Source organism: Notothenia coriiceps, unplaced genomic scaffold (assembly GCF_000735185.1).
Source record: "Notothenia coriiceps isolate Sejong01 unplaced genomic scaffold, NC01 NC01_scaffold00001470, whole genome shotgun sequence".
Taxonomy (NCBI): domain Eukaryota; kingdom Metazoa; phylum Chordata; class Actinopteri; order Perciformes; family Nototheniidae; genus Notothenia; species Notothenia coriiceps.
Genome location: NW_011334171.1, coordinates 615,779 through 629,197, shown reverse-complemented (window position 1 = coordinate 629,197; position 13,419 = coordinate 615,779). Strand labels below are relative to the sequence as shown.

Sequence of the window (13,419 nt, the reverse complement as noted above, 5' to 3'; positions counted from 1 at the left end):
AGGACTTTTTTGGTATCCTCCGTGAACCAGGGTCTTGAAACCAAAACTAATTCCTTTACCCCATGGTACCTTTTTAGTTTTCGCCAAAACTATTCTTTAAAGAGCAACTTGCAGGTTAGACACACCAGTGAATAAATGTGTAGGAAAATGATGTATACACTAGATTTTCAAAAAAATATACAGAAATATACACTACAGTGACATCTGGCGTCGTTTTTGTAAGACATTTTTACTTCCGCATACAAAAAGCCTCCCCACGTGACCTCCCATGTGACGTAACATGTGGGAGAGCGGCCGGTCTAACGTAGTAATAAACATCGATCACAATGCTAGTTTTGACACAGAAGAGGTTGAAAATATATATTCGAATGCATATGATTATAATTATGAGCCTGCTATGCGTCCAAGAGACCAGGAGCAGCCAAGGATTAGAAGAAATAACGGCCATCGGCGAGAAATGGAGCTTTGGTGTGTGGAGAACCAGTGGAGAACAGGGCAGCTGTCTTGGTGAGTGACCGGCGTTAGCTACAGACAGCTGTTAGCTAACGTCGGTCACATCACAACATTGTAAAGTTAGCTATCATATATCAGGATATAACTAAAGTAGTATTGATAATATAGTAACGTTACTGGCAGGACTGTTGACACTAATCCATAACAGAAACGAATGCGCAAGTATCAGCCGTATCTCGCGTTACCTAATGCAACTCCACACTACGTCTTACGGTGCTGTCAGCGCCATATATATTATATGACTCTGGGTGCTGTGTACCGGAGAGAGAGAGGAGCGAAGGGGGGGAGAGAGAGAGATGTAATACGGTTTCCTGATAAATGTTTTTTTGATAGGCTTCAGCTGTGGAGAGTATGTGCTGCAGGGAGGTGGATGCATCTCGCACAACGCACCAAGGAACGAAAGCTAGCTCCGGGTCCTTTTCCTGTTAGGGAAACTGTGGACTCGATGTCCTGACAGGCTGGAGTTTGTGCAACCTGCACAAACTCCAGCTCACCATGATTAAAAATGGTGAAATGCAATGTAAAATTACCGAAGAAATACCAGCTCACTAAATCACAACCACTACAAACTACTACCGCGGATTGGGCAGAGAACGAGTCCGAGAAAGTTGCTCCCCCATGTGACGTAATATGACGTTAAAAAAAAGCAGTTTTTAGTAGCAGAGCTCAAAACGGCTCCTTTTCCTCTGAATTCCTGCCCTTATGTCTTGTAAAACATATCAAATCCTGCATTAACTTTTTTTAATTGTAATTTTCAGGCAAGGTTAAGCATAAATCTATTTTTTTTTTAAGACCTGCAAGTTGCTCTTTAAGGTTCCTTCCACTTCCTAACATTTTCACTTTGCAGTTTTTAAGGCACTTGCACTCCTTTACATTTCAATATTCAAATGTAATAAAACGTGTTCCGCCTTAGACAAAAGTAGAAGAAAAATCACCCACTGTTTATTTGCCAGCCTTAAACAGAAGAGTGTATGTATAAAGATTATGTTGACAAGTTTGTTGACCACAGTTCAGACTAAAACTGGGTAAGCCTTCTCAGCATTACTGGGTGCTGGTGGCTGGGGTCACTTACAGGAATGTGTGAAACATTATGAAGATGTCATCACCTGTTCAGTGCTGGCGACCCTGGAGAGTTTAAATGGTATTTAATCCTCGTCTCTCATAGTTTACTGGCCTGATTACCCTAAAAAAGCATCTTGGCTCAGGCAGAGGACCTGTTCGTTCTGCACGCTCCACTTTCAGAGTTCTCCCCAGGGTTTCTTGTAGTACAGATGTATTTTTGGCACCAGTGCATTTTCCAATGTGGAATGCTCCATTCCAACATTGTGCTCATTTCTCTGTTTTGACTATTATAGATCTAAAGAGGGCCAATTAAACACTTTATAATTATTAAAGGGTGAGCAACAAGACCGTTATTAAACTACTTATCATTTACTCCACTCAGTGTGAATACCCTGATTATTCCCCCTTAAACTGAAAAATTGCCCTCTGCCTTGTTAAGCGTAATGCTATGATTCAGTGCAGTAATATGTGATTACAATATTATTCCCTGTACACTATACAATTACATGTCTCCAAAGTAAAGACAAATTATATCTTTAAATCATTTAGTAGTTCTGTGTTTGAACAAACACTATTGGAGAAATCATTCAGTAAAATAAACATTGTGAATAGGAACTTTATCCACATTTTGATATGTCTTGGACCAGTTTGGTTAGTACCAAAGATGTTGCATAATATTTGAGATGTCACCATAACTGACACACTGATGCAATGGCAGTTTGGGGGTCAATATTGCTTTTATAACGTGATCAAACATTTACCACAATGACGACAAACCATCCCAGAAACCGTGAACCATAAGATGTTGACAATGTGTGAACGAGTTACTTCTAGCCTGTCATCGAAGTGGGTAATGTCACTGATCAGCACACTGGGAAAAACCTGGGTTATAGATTCCAAACGTTAAAATTGTCAGTAAAGATTCATTACAGTATGAACGTGCAGTAGAACTTAGGAGTCTTGAGGGCTGTTTTTCTGATTAACATGTTACAGAAACTATAGTAACCAATATAAGTGTTGGTTTTTTAAGGAAGCCACCAAGCCAGAACTCGGAAAACTCAATGCTATCACCTGACATCATGTAAATTGCTATGTCAGATATGTGCCATACCTTCATCTCACTCATCTCAAACAGAATGATTCACATTCATACCTGCCATTGTTCTACCTAGCATGTCCCCAAACACACAAAGTGGCTCTGTCTCTGTTGAGACACCACTTCACTCTTTCTGACAAACTGACTCCGACTTCCAGCCGAGCTGCTTTCTGAGGTGTCACATATCCAGCACTCACTCTTGTTGCTAAAGGCAGTAGGGAGGAGGAATGATTTGGCTAGAAATAGCAGTGTCACATGAGTGTGTGCAGTGACCAGTGAGCCAGCTGCTCATCCTTACATGGAGCCCGGCCCCATCCGTACAATCAAATGCAAACAGGCAGTAACATCATCAACACAAAAGCGTGGACGGGCTCGCACAGGTCGATGATTCATCTACAAGACTTGTCCCACCCCTCGCCAAACTAATGGCACATTTCCACTGCAGGGCCTCGCACGGCTTAGTACGGTATAGTTAGGCCTTGGTAGGCCAGGCTCACTTTATGCTGCCTTTCCATTACAGTTTAGTAGCTGGGGCAGTAACTATAGCAATGCAGTGTAGGTGGAGCCGTGACGTCATCTTCAATGCGAACCACGGTAAACCAACATCAGCCGTTAGCTGTTAGCACTCAGAGCTCACAGCTCCTCATATCTGTTCAGAAACTAGACAAAAGTTAAACAAGTACAAGCCACATACTGTCTGTGTCATGGCGAATACAGTCGCTGGTTTATTTATGTCTGTATAGGCCGTTGTTGTGAGTGTGGACGGTCGGAGCATATACTGCGTTAGCTTAGCCGATCTCCATTCAGAAAACACGCATTTTAAAAGGTTTTTGCCTGCCGTCTGTCTGCAGACTTGTCAAAGCATTAATTCATGGTTTTTACTAACCGGTATCTGTATGTTGTTACTTCGGCATCATATTGAAACGTGTATTACAATTAAATCACTGTCAAATATGTTCATTTTGTTGTTGTAGCCCCCTTACCAGCGATTCTCTCACTAGTTTAGCATATTCAGCCCAGTTGTCGGCCCAGAAAGAACCTGGATTTTGGAGGGCCAGAAAAACTGTGAAACAGTACCCATTGGCCGGAACTACCCCTAGTGGAAACGCAACAAAAAACGGGCCGGGTTTGGCACGGCACGCTTAAACCGTGCTACGCGCTGCAGTGGAAATGCGCCATAAGAGAGCAGAGTAAAGATGGACACTTGAACTCACACCTGTTCAAACATTTATAGATTTCTACAAATGCAAAATAACTTTCACAAGGATAAAATAAACCCCTTTTCCCATGAGGGACAATAACAAAGAAATGCCTTATTTATGAGTTTATACGTGTACATTTAATTGCGAGAATATTGACGCATAAGAAGTTTGTTAACTTGTCACAGTACAAATTGTCTCCATCAAACTCCATGAAAGTGCACATTTCACAGATCATATTATTGAATACCAGAATATATATATTCTTGAAACAATCAGGAGAAAGAAAATCACAATAAACACTTTTCACCAAAACTCCCACTTCCTAGTAATTAAAGAATTAACCACCTTTTTTGTTTTGCCAATCCTTTTCCTGAGAGAATACCAGCTCTTTGGAAATGTGGATTAGTTCTGTATGTACAAGTATCCTTCAGACAAATAAATAACTGGACAGATGATTTCCAATGCCAAGAATACATTTTTTTCCCAGTAATTCCTATAATGCTTATAGTTTTCTGAATCCTAAAAACTGACCCAAGGCCTTGGTGGCAAAGTCATGACTCATTTAAGTCAAGCAAGTCCTGGGTGCTTCTGAACGAATGAGTGAGAAGAAAAGGAAAATAATGTTCATTCTACCTTCCATAACTAAAAAGCACAATGCCTCACAGTTCAGCAGTAAGCCTGTCATTAGCATAGTTAACACCAGGCCAGAACCCAAACAAGAGACGCTCTGTGTGACAGCGCTTTGATACAGACCCTGCCGCTTACAGAAGGCCACCAGAAACTCTACAACAGGGCTCTCATGGCCCCAGTGGAGAGGACGAACTCGGCCAAAAACACACAACAGTTCAGGGAAACAATGCAACTAGCATAGGCAGTCACAGGCTAGATGGGTAATAAATGGTTAATTATTTACATGCAGGATCCTATGAGTTTCAGGAAAGGATCTAGATATCTTTAAGAAGGCGTCAACTAAAGAAAAAAAGAGATCTTCTTTCAAAATTAAAGTAAGGTCTCTTGCTTCAAGGCAAACAAGATGGGAAAGCTGCTTGGAAGAATATGACTGCCAGCGCAATTAAATAACAGAGTCTAAGCTAACTGTAAATGCTGATATTTGACAGCAAGAAAAAGACCACACTCATTCTGCAAAGGCATGTCGGTAAAGATTTTAAGCATTATGAGCTATTAGGGATCACTTTTTGGTCAAAGAAGAATGCAGGCCTACGTGACAGTGGTAATAGTAGAATAGAGGAGCATTATGGGATGCCAGCATTGCTTTTGGTTGTAAGATTGCCACTAGCCAGAAGTTCCCTGAAACCAGCATACATATATGGAGTAAAAAACCACAAATATCTAAGTGTATAAACGCAGCCCTAAGTATTTCATGTATTTAGGCAACTTGGTTCTGGTTAAATACTTGGACAAAACTGAAGCTGTGGTTTTAAAGTCATCTCATTAAGAGCTGAAATGCTCTTGATTCTTTTACCAAGCTTTTACGGTACCCTGGCCCTGAAGCAGTGCTGAAATGTAAGCTTCTTTAAAAGTGAAATTTTGCTTAAACAACGACAATCATTGCATGCAAACCTTTTCAAACGTTATCAACACATAATCAACCAGTTTGGATTGCTTAATCCAAAAGCATGGATTAAGCAATACTCTAACAAGCGTGTACACAAACACACACACATTGAAGATCCACACACTTTCCTTGCTATCACGTGATGTTTTCATGGCGAAGCATGGCTCAGACATAACAGTGTGATTGTGCTCTGAGGGCGAGGTGGGCCGCGATCAGAGAGACAGACTGTTCTCCGCCTGTGACACTGCCAGCCCGGTGCCGACTGTCTTTCCGCCCACAGAGAGACGGACACACCCACTGGCAGATGGAACGACCTGCACAGGGCCCTACCGTCATGGGAACCATAACCGACTGCATTTCCCATACATTGCTTTTCTCATGACTCAGGTAACTCCAAGGTTATGTCTGCTTAGAAAATGCGAAATCACTTTAAAATGCTGAGCCCAACTTTACTTATAAAAAACATACAATATAAAATAATCATCAATCAGTTGTGCTAGCAGCTTTCATGTTACGACAGTTGTGGAGTAACCAGATATTAATTAATCTTTAAATTACCTATTTATTATTCAGCTTATCATGTTATCTAAATGTCTACAGCCATGCGGTCAACTCTGAGATTGTATGAAGGCATAATGATCCTATGAGGTAAATGCTAACAAGTTTTAGGTTAGCATGCTAACATTTGCCTTTAAGTAATAAACACAAACTACAACTGACGATGGTAGGGATGTCATTGGTTTAGCAGGTATTAGATAATAAACTATTTTCCTACAATTGGACAATAAGAGATATTTCACTCAAAACCCCAAATGTTTTGATGGTGCTAGAGTAGGAAAAAAATGGGAAAACTAATGCAGATCTAACTAGCAGCACTCTCTTTTTCAGGATAAAATATAGCAGTCCCCATAACAGCATTTGAACCAACTGGGACAGGCACTCACGGTATTCAACTTGAGAGGCCAGTCTGAGGTAGGCATGAGACCAAACACAAGTCTGCTAATGGAAAAGTCAGGGGATCATCAAAGTTATTAAGATTCATCCTCTGGGGATCATGCAAGTCTGTACAAAATGTCATCTTAATCCATCCGATAATTGGGGAGATATTTTCGTCTGAACCTTAGTCAGGGACTGCCCGACACTGCCGTTCCTATGGCTATCCCTCAAAATGTCAACAAAACAGAGATCTGTTTTTATGACAAACAGATCAAAGCTGGAGCTAGACCGATAAATCAGAAGATAAGAAACAAGACGTTGCAGTGCAAGCAGGGGGAATTAAAAATAGTCTCTATGTCCAAGTGTGTCCACCTGACATTAGCACTGGTCTTAGAAATAGCCATTGCCAACTATGTCAGAAAATGTATCCAAGATCAATTTAAGATAAGAAAGTAAGATGCTGCAAATCCTAATACTTCAGAATCCAGAAAGAGCATACGTTGTCATTTTTTGTGTGGGATTTCTTACCAAGGATTTCCCTGATTATAAAGATATAGCTTCCGATCTGCAACTCACGAATCCCAATAGATCAATGTTGTCATACCGTTTGTCAAATAGAGAAAACATGGCATATAAAGTATTTGATAAAAGGCGCACCAGAGCGAAGCAGGCTGTGAAGTAATGTGGTGTGACCTGCAGACTCATGGACGAAATTCTTGTCACGGAGCAAGAGGCCTGAAGTGATTTAACATTGACCTGGAACAAAAGGTGGAGTTAAAATGGTATAAAATTCTTAGAAACTAAAATGCCAGTGCCAATGTACTCAGAAAGCATGGCACACCTCGCTAAAAACTGGTCTGACTCCGCTCTCGCAGGATAGTGTTGAACATGAAAACATTACACAATGTACACATACCTCTCTTCCTCCACCCACAACCAGCTTCAACACAGAACTTCCAAAACACACGCTAAAGCTGCCTGACTTATCTGCAGGTTAAATATGCATTGCTCCGTGTTATGAAGTATTTGGCGTTATGGTTGAGCATAAAAGAGAGTCTCTGTTGACGGTGTGGTCCAAGCTGTGGCTGCACCCTGTCGTCAAGGAACTGCCAATTTAGTGTGAATCACTCTGCCTCAATTGTTCTTTTCCCCCAGAAGGATTAACCTCACAAAGAGCAGAGGCCTGTACGACGAAGCCGGTTCAACATAACCTGGATATGTTTGAGTTACCCGGTTTACCTAATCCAAAACAGTGCGCTCTCGCTAAGCGGTCCTACGACGCTGGTTATCAACTTGTTAACTCAAGCCAGCCGTGTCCTATCTAGTTAGGTGCGCGTTCACATGACAGGGGTGGTATTTGGAGCATTCGACCAATCACAAACATGGACAAGCCTACTGACAGCTCAGCGCGTCGTACTTCCTGAATGAAAACTCAACTATAATATTAAACAAATATGAAGACGTTAGACTTTAAACATCAATGACTTTTATCCAGGATAAAAGCCACATAGCTGCACCTGCAAGGTGAATACAGCTGGTAAAAGAAAAAGTGTTTGAATGCGTACATTAACAGGTTTATGATATCACTGCCCCGTATAAGACACGAGTGGATCTGACTTTAATTACATTTGAATCGAGTGTTTTGTCAACTTAATGTGTTGCTTAAAATAATACTTCTGTATACAGTATGTGACACTGTAAGTGTTGCAGATATGGCTCAAGAAGCTGACTCATAAGGAAATAGGCCTATATGATACATTATGATGTGATATGATATGAATGATAATGGGACAAATGGACGTCTGAACTCACAGTGCCGTGGACTGTACGTAATGTTACTTTGATCTGGTTACTTTTGTTGTGGCAGATATTTAAGTAAGCTTTCTTAACGCTAATGTTATAATAGTCAGATTGCTTTGAAGATGGGAAGTGATATTCTATTAGTATTAATGTTCACGTTCACACAGTCTGTGATATTTGCCGGCCGTCTTTCCTGCAACGGCAGTTTAAACTGTATTTCCTTTCTCCTGTAATATGACTTGATCGCTTTAAACTCCGCACACTGAGCTCTGATTGGTCAGATCCTGGAACCTAACCTGCTCCGGACCAGGCTAGCCGTTCAGCATAAGTTACCATGGAGATCTAGCCCGCTAAGAAGTGAACCAGCGTCGTAGGACCGGAAACCAAGAGTTTTCCCTGAAGTTAGTTTGCTAAGCGAAAATCCGGCTTCGTAGTACAGGCCTCAGGTCAAAGTATACAGTCAAAATATAACTTGAATGTGCCCCCAACTTTTAAGAGAAACCACAAATTCTCAAGGTGGGGATAGAAAAAATAAGACTTAGTCCGAAGAAGGGCAACAATGGTATTATTGTTGGTTCCTCTCTGCCAAAGCAAACAGCATCACTGCAGCAACACTTTGTGCATTCCCCACACAAGTTAACCGGAAATGTTTCATCAGATTGCTTCAAAATGCTAAACAGCAGTTTAAATTGTATGCAATAACATTTAACAAATCATTTTTTAAGAGTACTACAAAACGTGTATATAAGTTATAAACATAAGTGAAGAGTTTAAGCAGCTGTTAACTCATTTTAAGTGCCATGCATTATTACTTTTTGATGGACAGATGGGTATGTTTTTTTAGAATGAGAGAGGCTGTTGTCATGGTCCCCATCATTGGAGCTGGTCAACAGAACCCCTGGCTGTGCACTTGTTTGTTCACATCAAGCGTATAAGGCGTGTAAAAACAGGAAAGTATTAATCAGCCTATCTTATCACGAAAGGGAATATCTTTTTTATAATCTTTATGGCTAGACAAGACACAGCAATCAGTCTTCCTCTTGTTTAAGAGGCCCTGCTGTGATGTTACATTTTCTCAGCAAAGCTTTTATGAGAGAAAAACAACTAAAAGAAAAGCATGTGAGGAAGGAGTGGCAGACCCCAGCATTCTTTCACTTCTTCCTCACTCTTTCTTATCGTAATATGCAAATTAATCATTAACTTACAAACTCCATTCTGGCTGCGTGACTTCCCCTGCCTATTAGGCCATAAGATAAGATTTAGGTTTAGTGTCTGGGTTTGTAAAATACAACCAAAATGATATGAACATTGCATTTGACATATTGTTGAAAATAAAAAGGAGTGAACAGAATAACTGGGACACGTAACAACAAAGTGCAAGCTATCATGCATGCTATAGCAAATACTGATGTAGTCATGCTAAAATACATCGGTACTGTACTTAAGTACACATTTTATGTATTTCTGTTGTATTCTGCTTTATGCTTCTTCTTGTAGAGGGAATTGCTGTATTTGTTTCCAACATGTGAAATAGTAAAAGGCTGCATTAATGCAGTATAATAATACCCAGAATAGGCCTTTTTTTGCATGCAGTACTTTTTCATTTCATGTTTTCCTTACAAATGAAATGTCTTTCTTTCTTTCATGCATGCATATTGTATTATATGTTATATTGGTTGTCTTTGCTGGGTCATCAAAGGAAAAGCATTTAACAGGATAGTTCTTGTAAAGTGACAAGAAAACATCTAGAATCTCAATTTTAAGCGAATTTTCTTGTTGAAAAATAGTTTTCTGTCATGGTGTCAAACTAAAAAAGAAGTTCCCAACCAGTTGGAGGAACAGACTGTACTCTCTGGACTGTCCCGATAATTGTCTTGATTACTAAGCCAGATACATATCTGTAGGTGCATATCAGGTTTTGCATCCATGTGTGTTTTGTGGCTGGCTACCTAATAACACAATAAGATCATCCACGGTTAAATATCCAACTAGAACACAAATTACGTGACAACAAAAGCTCGAAACTCAGTGAAGTGACCCGAGGCACTTCTGAGATGTTTGGCATAGGCTAGTTCTATAACTTCTTGATTATTTGGGGCGGTAGTGGCAGTGCACATTGCGCATGCCCAGTTGTCGACCCGCCTTGTCGTCAAACAGTGGCTGCTCGGTGCACGGAAAGCTCAACTGAGTGAAATAAACTCGCGTGATTAACAGCGAAGTGATTAGATGCAGGCTGAAAGCCAAGCTCTGAGCAAAGTGCTCGTTTTTCTACAGTTTCCCGCACTGGCGCAGACCGGCGCAGACCGGTGTAGACCACACGAGTACATCTGTAGTGTTGCTATTGTGATACTATATCGGATGTAGAGTCACACACGTGTAGCAGCTCCATTCACTCGTTGTAGTTGCGTGCAAGCAGTGGCAACAATATCACGAGTACGCCAACACAAAATGCAATGCAACCTTTTCAACGCTGCCAGTCAACGCTACTTGAGTACAAGTGTTCAGACTGCGTGGCTATGAGCTGCATCCTATTTAAATACACAGGCATTTCCTATTTTACGCTGTGTTCTCACTTACCAGGCCCGTTCCTCCTCCCTTAAATGCAGCCCCTCACGGTCTCACCACAAAGAAATGCGCGAGGAAAGTGGCAAAAAAAGGCTCGAAACCCCGTGGAAGGGGAAAGACACATGGGCAGCGCTTTTTTTGCCAGACAAAATGTACTTACCAACGAAATAGGACACCGCAAGGGGGGGAAATGTGCCTTCCCTCTTCGCCTCTACGCCTCTATCTCTGACTTAATTTTCCCAGAACCGCGCTCTCCGTGGGTAGCGTCGGAAATGTCAAAGATTCCAGCAGTGGAGCCGTCCCCCCGGAATGGTTGCCCTCGGCTTGGACGAGTCATGCGACCATGTTGCCCTGAATGTCGCCTTCTGCTCTCATCCGTGCGTTTAGGGATTGAGCCGTCGTCTCAACAGTGCTCTGGATGACAGCTATGGGATGAAGGAGGGGGGGAGTGTGTGTGTGTGTGTGAGCGATATCTGGTGTGTGTGTGTGTAATCTGTTAAGGGCAGGGTGACACCATGTAGGGGGAGAGGAACATACACTTAATACCATTAATGTGATTTGAGAATTATTGCATAATTAAGACTAAGTGTGGAAACAATCAAAGAAAATTATCATTCTACTTCAATTTAATTATGTATAGATGAATGGTTTAAGAAGATATGATTGAATGTACTTAATAATAATTCTCACATTGTATTTAATCTAATTTATAAATAAAATAAATATATATTAATGCATTTCCTCCAAACACACATGACAACAAGAAACAGCACAGTAACTGACTGAGTATACCTTCACATCTCGTTAAAATAAAACACATTGAGCTGCCTGTTTCCTCCCCAGCTGTTTTTAGTGTGTATTTTTGTTATGGTCGAGATTTGCCCATGAAGGAATCCATCTCATCTTCGCAAGTCTTTGTGGTGGAAAAACTCGGTTATCTCCCATGACCTTGTAATTGCTCTATGCCTCGGAGGTAAATGCGTTTTTCGTGTGAACATTGTGATCACTCGGTCGATGGGAATGTTTTTTCCTAACAGTTTAAATAAAAAAATAGGCTACTTTTTGAAAATGTATAACTATAGGAGCACTGTTTGTGGTCTGAGAAATAATTTCCCTTTTCAGTTGTGTAAATGCTTGGAGAGAAATGACTTGCTTCTTTCAGCCAGTGTTTGGGTGGAACAACTGACTCTCACTAACTCACCCACGTCTAGCTCTCCCTGCCGTACTATTCCACAGTGGACCTCACACAGCCATTTACACTTTCTCAACCAACACAAGTTCACAGCCTTAACATATTGCAAAATAAAAACCAAAAGTATTTAGCCTGTTGGCCAATCTCTACATACACTCCCAAATCCAGTAAGTCTTCATCATAATCTTGTGAAAATCTCATGAATTTTTAATTCTCACCCCCAGGATAACATAGGAATATGTATGCATGATTTATTGGGTTTACAAACATTTAGAAATATTTTCATAGCCTCGAGTTCCCATTCCATCTAGCCCATCCTAACACAAAACACACAAACATCATGGGTGAGTCATACTAATCTTGACAATGACGGGAAATGTTTTTAATAATTGTACAGCATTGTCATCAATTACTGGCATATTGCTCATTTCAATTACCGATTCCTATAGCAGTCCAGAAATGATTGCGTTACTTCATTGCATTTTTTTATTGGGTATAGTGAATTAAAGTTTTCCAACCTCAGATGAAGCATCACCAGAAGTAGAGAAGTATTCAGATATTTGTAAAAGTAAATTAAGAGATGTTGGCACAGTATAATCAATGCAGTGCTGTACTTTATTTGAATATCAGAGCACTTAGGTAAAAGTAGCAATACTTTGGTGCAGAAGTACACAGCCAAAGTACAAGTCCTGCATTTGAAAATATACTTAGATAAATATAAAATTGTATCAGCATCAAAATATAGCCTAACCTACCAAAAGTAAAAGTACTCATTACACAGCAAGGCCTATTTTAAAATGATATACATTATTTATAGACAAGGGTATAGGGAGAGAAAGAATCTGTTACCATTGAGTGGCACAATAGTATTTACATTATATATACATATTATTAACATATTAATTTATGTTTTTATATTTTTAAGATCAAGGTTATACTTTTTAACTTTATACAGACACTACCAAGGATCATATCAATGGCTGATTCTTATGTCATATGTATTTCGTCTTCTCACCGAAGTTTCACATTTTTTTAAGATTCAATAATCCAAGTTAAAACAGAACATTCGATTTATTTACTTCATTCAGTTGTAGCAACTGAGTAAGGAAGCTTTTGACAGCAGCACTTGTTAACCCACTTGTCGAAATCTTGTACCTCAGATGTACTGTCTGCTTTTTAACAGTCAAACAACAAATATCACAGTTTCATCATAGTTACAGGAAATTGATGCTCTTTGTTCTTGCTTTCCTGGAGTCTTCTCAGACCTTGCTGCTCAGACCATTACAGGAGGTCTGGCTACTCCTGTAATAATTATTGTACAGTCTGTGTTGCTATAATAAAAAACAATTAGATTGGAAAATTCTACATCCACTGATGTTTTGCAGCAATTTGCATGCATGTTACTACGTTTTCAGGAGCATTTGGTGTACTTTATGCAATCAACCCATGTATTGGCAAACAGTATGTAAAAGCCATC

General features: G+C 40.2%; 1 long non-coding RNA gene across 1 annotated transcript in view; it reads left to right on the top strand.

The window, feature by feature from the left end:
• LOC104962138 (uncharacterized) overlaps positions 1–11,172 on the top strand; it is an 18,092-nt gene extending 6,920 nt beyond the window's left edge. The window contains exons 2-3 of the long non-coding RNA XR_800174.1: positions 10,588–10,591; positions 11,161–11,172. This is a non-coding gene — a long non-coding RNA (uncharacterized lncRNA). The remainder of the gene's footprint in view (positions 1–10,587; positions 10,592–11,160) is intronic.
• Positions 11,173–13,419: the final 2,247 nt, after the last annotated feature.